At 37.8% G+C, this 7,952-nt stretch overlaps 1 long non-coding RNA gene across 1 annotated transcript; it reads left to right on the forward strand.

Moving 5' to 3' along the window:
* Nucleotides 1-1,768: 1,768 nt before the first annotated feature.
* LOC139128550 (uncharacterized) lies at nucleotides 1,769-6,836 on the forward strand. Its single transcript, XR_011551333.1, has 3 exons — nucleotides 1,769-1,948; nucleotides 4,842-4,906; nucleotides 5,216-6,836. It is a non-coding gene; the product is annotated as an uncharacterized lncRNA (long non-coding RNA).
* Nucleotides 6,837-7,952: the final 1,116 nt, after the last annotated feature.

Genomic DNA, 7,952 nt, shown 5'->3' on the forward strand with positions numbered 1-7,952 from the left:
TTATTTGTGACGTACCACAGTTTGACCACTAAAGATGGTACGCTGCTAGCTAGTATTTCTTCAGTATCGGGCGACCGGAGAGCATTTTACATTTGTTCACTTTTTCTTGGGAGAAAAACAATTAGTGTCAATTGGGCATATAGTTCACGCTGTATGTACATGAAGTGGTGACCTGCGATATGTGTGTTCACGAATTCAACATGTGCTGTCCGGTAAGGGACTGGAAAAATTTACAGATGTGCATAATCAGTGAGGTACAGGATGATTTGAGTGTCGAAGGTCAGTGTCCCATACCAGTCACAGTTCAATAGACACCAGCCGTCTTTGACTCTTACGTATGATAAGATATAGCCTCAGCTTAGTTGCAGAGGGGGATAGGGCAGGTCAAAGGTCATAAATTCTTAAAAAATAATATTGTAAAAATCTTCTAGATATTTGAAATATAGTAACCTTACCATATGGTCTACAAAATTAATGTACAGAATTTTGATTGATAAATTTTTAATGTTACAATTTTACGCGGTGTGATTTTGAAAAAATACTGGCCCTCCCTCCCTATAATTTCTCTCGAGTCCCTTTCTGCATATGCCCCTTGATGTAGAATTCGTAAACACACATTCGCTTCACCAGTTCATGCATTTAGAAGGCGGCGTTGAAGCCCGAATGTTGATTTATCCATGAAAATGAATCAATGAATTAAATTGGAGTGAAAATGCACCTTTTTCTAGCTTAACATGCTAATCGTGCATCGTGAACTTTGGCTCGCGGCATGTGGCTCGTGGCGCTTGAATTAGGCTCGCCGTCTTTGCCGTCTATCTTTTGTACTTTGATCCCGTTTCGATGGACATGGCTCCGTTTTGGTCGGTTTGGCTCACAGCAAGCTTTAAACAAGAGATTCATGCTCACAATCGCTAGTGATTTGTTACAAGGCGAAGGCCGCTGTGTCCACGGCCCACGAGACTCCAGAGAGGAAGTTTGGGAACAAAATGGCTGTCGTGAGTTAGGAGACGGATTTCTCTTTCAAAAAGGCACATTTCACTCAGTAAAGCAGCATCGATGGCTACCACTACATCTCTAAATTCATACCTGCTATCCTTTTAGCGTCCAAATCGATCTTCTGTGCATTTCGGGGTACGAATTCCGAGGTGACCCTTTCCAACAACAGCTGCCGTGCAATGACTGACCCGATCAGAGTAATGGTGTTGTACCGTTTGTATTCCCTGCCAATCTCATCCCTGCACATGCGCAAAGTTCCTAGATTTGCAGCTATAGCTGTAGATTTCGGTTCTGTTGCCGATTTCGACAGTCGTCAAGAAATCAGAGCTATAGTCACTGTTGTCTATGCAGTGATCTACATGTAGCAATGTTGAATTACTACATTCTTGGATATATGTTATACTTTTAAGAAGTGAAAAGGGTTTCAAAGGGTGAAATTTGTCACATAACTATCGATTTTTTTCAATGACTTACATGATACATTTTATACTTATGCAGGGCATTTGTGTTGACATTTTTAGTAGACAAAGTTTTTTTCCGCAATGTCGGCGTTTTTCTGAGTCGGGGAGACGCACGTACCAGAAAAATCCCCCATTCTTCGACGCCTGATTCAGTTGTGTGCGGGCGCTCCAGCGCACTGCGACCTAGCCTTCACTAAGACTGAAGGACACCAACGTAAAGTTGGCGTCATCCTCAGCCTCAGCCTCAGCCTCAGGTGACCTTTCCAGCTGACGCTGAAAATGGATAGAGGGAGTACGCGCGTTTTGGAGTCCTGTCATCTGGTTGTAAATATGTCATGTGGTTGTTGGCTATGACACACCCATATTTGGTTATGTTTCGATGTCAAAGATCAGAGTTGAAAGTCCAAGCATGGGTAATTCCTTGCATTCTTGATACCTTGTGCTAGCTCTGGTTGTCAAAGCACGTTTTCATTTGTGCCATTTCGAAGCAAGTGAGTACAAGTATAGTAGTCTGTTCGATTCTTGATCGTAGGCTTGTAACACAAGGATACGATTTCTCATATATCTCTGGCTAAGGTTGTCTATTCAATTTTTTTGCAGAATCTGCATTTGGAGTATGCTAGTCACCATGTGTCACCTGGTTGCACGGACACTCTGGTGCATCTCTCTTACAGTGCTATGGCTGTGACTTCTAAGTTTTCTCATTGGTTTTCATCTTTCTATGCTATCGCCAACTAATTTAAGTTGTCTAATCTAAATTTTTGCAGAATCTGCATTTGGAGTATGCTAGTCACCATGTGTCACCTGGTTGCACGGACACTCTGGTGCATCTCTCTTAGTGTGCTATGGCTGTGACTTCTAAGTTTTCTCATTGGTTTTCATCTTTCTATGCTATTGCCAACTGATTAAGTTGACTAATCAAATTTTTTGGCAGAATCTGCATTTGGAGAATGCTAGTCACCATGTGTCACCTGGTTGCACGGACACTCTGGTGCATCTCTCTTAGTGTGCTATGGCTGTGACTTCTAAGTTTTTCCATTGGTTTTCATCTTTCTATGCTATTGCCAACTGATTAAGGTTGTCTAATCAAATTTTTTTGCAGAATCTGCATTTGGAGTATGCTAGTCACCATGTGTCACCTGGTTGCACGGACACTCTGGTGCATCTCTCTTACTGTGCTATGGCTGTGACTTCTAAGTTTTCTCATTGGTTTTCATCTTTCTATGCTATTGCCAACTGATTAAGGTTGACTAATCAAATTTTTTGGCAGAATCTGCATTTGGAGAATGCTAGTCACCATGTGTCACCTGGTTGCACGGACACTCTGGTGCATCTCTCTTACTGTGCTAAGGCTGTGACGTCTAAGTTTACTCATTGGTTTTCATCTTTCTATGCTATCGCCAACTGATTTAAGTTGTCTAATCTACATTTTTTGCAGGAACTGCATTTTGAGTATGCTGAGTCACCATGTGTCACCTGGTTGCACGGACACTCCGGCGCATCTCTCTTACTGTGTTATGGTTGTGACTTCTAAGTTTTCCCAGTGGTTTTCATCTTTCTATGCTATCGCCAACTGATTTAAGTTGTCTAATTTAAATTTTTTGCAGGAACTGCATTTTGAGTATGCTGAGTCACCATGTGTCACCTGGTTGCACGGACACTCTGGCGCATCTCTCTTAGTGTGCTAAGGCTGTGAATGCTAAGTTTTCTCATTGGTTTTCATCTTTCTATGCTATCGCCAACTGATTTAAGTTGTCTAATCAAATTTTTTTGCAGAATCTGCATTTGGAGTATGCTAGTCACCATGTGTCACCTGGTTGCACGGACACTCTGGTGCATCTCTCTTACTGTGCTAAGGCTGTGACTTCTAAGTTTTCTCATTGGTTTTCATCTTTCTATGCTATCACCAACTGATTTAAGTTGTCTAATCTAAATATTTTGCAGGAACTGCATTTTTAGTATGCTGAGTCACCATGTGTCACCTGGTTGCACGGACACTCTGGTGCATCTCTCTTACTGTGCTAAGGCTGTGACTTCTAAGTTTTCTCATTGGTTTTCATCTTTCTATGCTATCGCCAACTGATTTAAGTTGTTTAATCTAAATTTTTTGCAGGAACTGCATTTTTAGTATGCTGAGTCACCATGTGTCACCTGGTTGCACGGACACTCTGGTGCATCTCTCTTACTGTGCTAAGGCTGTGACTTCTAAGTTTACTCATTGGTTTTCATCTTTCTATGCTATCGCCAACTGATTTAAGTTGTCTAATCTACATTTTTTGCAGGAACTGCATTTTGAGTATGCTGAGTCACCATGTGTCACCTGGTTGCTCGGACACTCTGGTGCATCTCTCTTACTGTGCTAAGGCTGTGAATGCTAATTTTTCTCATTGGTTTTGCTCTTTTTATACTATTACAAAGTGATTCAAAATCAAAATTTTATGCAGTCGCCTGCTTTAGGAGTATGCTGAGTCACAATGTGTCACCTGGTTGCACGGAGTCATGTGGTACATCTCTCTTTCCTTATAAGGCTTTGTCATCTAAGTTTCTCCTATGTTTTGCTCTTTTCATGCTAATAAAAAGTGATTCAAGTTTTCAAATCAAAATTTTATGCAGGAATCTGCTGTTAGATCATGCTGAGTCAGAATGTGTCGCCTGGTTGCACAGAGACTTTGCAGTGGTATAAAACTTGCTAATTCAGGGGCGCTGCACCCAACACAGGGTATTTTGCACCAAAATCACTTTTTTGTAGACATTCATTTAATTTAATGAAATTGTTAACCCAAGATTAAAATATTATTATTTGGGTTCATCTTCAAGGCTGTCAAGCAGTCGTAGGTTGCTTGATAAAGAAGTGTTAATTTTTGCAAATGTTTGCAAATCACCCAATTTTCTGGCTTCACTATTCTTCCAATTTCAAGATTTCCAAAATTTAACTCCATACTGACTTGGTCAAACTTTCTGAAATTTTCACATTATTTTCTTTAAATGTTGTTAAACAAAAACTTTTTTTGATTGGCAATAAAGTTCTTACATTTTGAATAAGAGGCATTTTAATTTGTATGAGGATCATGTACTGTAAAATATGTTCAGATGTAACCTGCCAAAAGAAGGAAATGACGACCATGTTAAAAGTGATATTTATTCAAATCATATGTGTCACTGCCCATTTGGGGCAACTGTTGTCAGCTCCACTTATACATAACCATTGCAAGACTAATATCATTTTTATATGCAAAGTAAAACATAAACTGTGTCTTTTGAAGGTTTATGGCATGTCTGTTGAAAACAGAGAGTATTAAGAAAAGAATACTTTTTAATATGAAACGTCTGTTAACAGTGTTTATTCATTCTGATGTAATAATGGATTTCTGTTTGTTTTGACAGTATCTTTGAATGATATGACACTGCCTTAACAACAGATGGAAGAGGAATGTGAAAGAAACATCAATGTAAGTAGGGTATTATGTTCATATGTTGCTACTCACATTGGTGTACCATTTTGTAGTTACAACTTGAGCTGTATCCTGTGAATGGTTTTGGGATAATTGTGTAAGTTATATATTACAACTCTCAAAAATTTAGAGGGCCTGTAATGCTTACTTTTGATATTATTTTCATTATTTATATTTGTCCACTGTAAGTTGTTATTTTACTACAAAAAGATTGCTAAAAAATCAATATTTAGCTTGTCAGCATAGCATTTGAAATATACAAAAATGTATTAATAGTATATCTATATTTCTATTTTTCTCACCCAGGTTTGTTGTAGACTACATCGCAATTGTGTTGTTGGAGGAGGCTGAAGTTTACATTATGTCAAGGAAAAGAATGGTTATGCTTGAAGAAGCAAATAAACTCTAGTATTGCCACAGAAATCTAAAGATACTGTTCTGCAGGGATAACCTTATTGACATTTGTTCATATTGTTATGAAATATTTTAAAACTTAAATTTTAAGGCAATTATTGTCATATTTAACCAAAAATATCATTCAAAAGTTCTGGTCAGACACATTAATATTGATTATACATGTCCCTTAGGATGGCAGCAATAAGATTTTGTAAAATCGTGCCAAGATATGCAACTTTGTATTTTTGAGATTATTTTTGTCATTGTAGATCTATTTTTTTTCTTCAAAACTCCTTGTCAGACTTTTTGATATTCAGTATACAGGTCCTTAGGATGACTTAAGTCAGATATTTTTATACAGTGAGAAAATGCAAAATTTTGTATTTTTGGAGCAATTTTTGTCAATTTTGGTCAAAAAGTGCTTTTGTCTCATTGGTGTTTATCTGATAGCTTTGCATTTTCTTATAAAAATCCCTGGAGACTACCTAAGCCAAATCATTTTTCAAACTGGGGGAACCAATGATTTTTTGTTTTTGGAGCCAATATATTAGTCCGCAAGCTTGAATGACCTATTCCAACCGGAATACCTTGTAAATCAATTTTGAAGACACTGAAAATAATGTAGTTTTATTTGATGCCAATTTGTAGTGAAATATGATCTAGGAAAAAGTTGTGAGCTTATGTTTTATGTAGTGGATCAACTTTAGCAAATATTTCATGGAGGAAACCCCATACACTGATGAGGGATTTCAATCCACAAGAAGGCATATGGCAAGATGCGCCTTACCAATAAAACAGACTCCAGTTTATTTGTATCAGTTCCAAACATTATGTTACATAAACAAAAAACCTGTCATGGTATCACTTAATTAAGTAAATCTTCACAAAGATGAAGGCAGCCGAGTGAAATCATGTGTAGATTGAATAAGATGAGTGATGAATGATAATATCAGGTAACTTCACCACACAAACTTACTTACACAAACAAACTTGTATATAACTTGACTCTGAGTAAATCTTAACATTTCAAGCAAGGACCATCAAATTTTTATTGTTGATCTACAAAATTGAAAAGTGGCTGTTAAAACGGAATTCTGCCCATGAAAATTGAAAGTTCAAACTCTTTGCAAACACAATAGTATTTTGAGTGAATAAGTGGAAATAGGAATACCTCTTTTTGTTTGTCAGATAGGAGCAATACTGTGCCCTTGGTGGTATATTTTAAATGACTTGCAGAAATTGATATTTATTACTGTTGTTATATTGCTAACTGTTGTTTTGCCTGATTGAGGCACACACCTAGCTATCCTATGGATTCTCTTGAACATTATCACAGTACAGCTACATGAGATACCAGGCCGCTGCTAGTTGAAACGCCTATTTGTAGGGGTTTTAATGACTGCTAAGCTAGTACGAATTAGTAATGTAGATATTGTGAGTTCAAGCCTCATAAAATGCATCAGCAAGACTGCATCAAAGTTGACCACTTTTACTGTACATGTTGTTCACAAATTAAAGGCCATCAAGAATATTTTTATGGGTCTTTTAGAGTAATTTAACATAAGGGCCTGGGGGGGGGGTCAGAGGAATGTGAGGGTAGTCACTCAAAAAATTGAAAGCTACAAGGAGGTTGTTCAAAATTGGAAAGAAAGAAGGGGGTTGCTCAATTTTTGGTACAAAATGAATTGAAATACCTCTCAGATTGCACCATTTCATCAATTTCTCAAAATTCTTAATGCGACCCCCTGTCACTTCCTCTCCCCTGGGGTGTTCTGACAGTTTTACTTAGTAAAAACAAATAGAAAAACCTAATATTGCACCAGACTGCATCATTGAACTCATTAATTTCTCAAAATTTCCGACGTGGCAGAGGGACACGCCTCTCACACTTGTCCCCTGTTGGGTGTTCTAACAGTTTTACACAAATTGATAACATCTCTCATATTGCACCATACTGCATTATTGCACACATCAATCTCAAATTTTCAACACGAGAGGGTACAACTCCTCTGACACTGCCCCACCCCCCAGCCTCCTGACTGTTCTCCTGTACTTTCAAATTCTGCCCTGTCAGATATCTTAGTGGAAACCTTGTCATGATACCCATCCAATATAAATAATACTGTATGGTAAACAATACTATATGGTTGGATAGTGGTTACAGCATGAGCTTTTGTATCTACATTTTATTGTGACTTTGAATTTTCTTTTGCCGGTCACACCTTTTCAACTGTCATGAGGTAACTGATGATATTCCAGCAGGATATGAAAGGTCTGTATTATTGCTGTAGTTTTGTAAATGTTACAAATACATGTCTTGGTATTTAACTGGTCTAAGTGGGGAGGGGAGGGGAGGGATCAGTCAAAATTTCTGTGTTAGAGACTGGGTTACTCAAATGCATTTGGGTTGGCATGGTATTTACTCGAAATTTCAGAATACTATGAAATTCCCCAGACTCCCCCCAAGGTCGTAAATAATTACAACTCCCTAAGTAAGATTTTTACCACAGGAAAACGTTAATTTTATTCACTCTTCATCCTTTGTTAACCTTAGAAAGTTTGATTATGTAAAATTGTGTTGTTACTTGTTGTAATCTTGAATTGTTGAAATGAATAAAATCTTGGAAAGTAAAACATGATCCTGTGT

This window comes from Ptychodera flava, unplaced genomic scaffold (assembly GCF_041260155.1).
Source record: "Ptychodera flava strain L36383 unplaced genomic scaffold, AS_Pfla_20210202 Scaffold_58__1_contigs__length_828623_pilon, whole genome shotgun sequence".
In the NCBI taxonomy this organism is placed as follows: domain Eukaryota; kingdom Metazoa; phylum Hemichordata; class Enteropneusta; family Ptychoderidae; genus Ptychodera; species Ptychodera flava.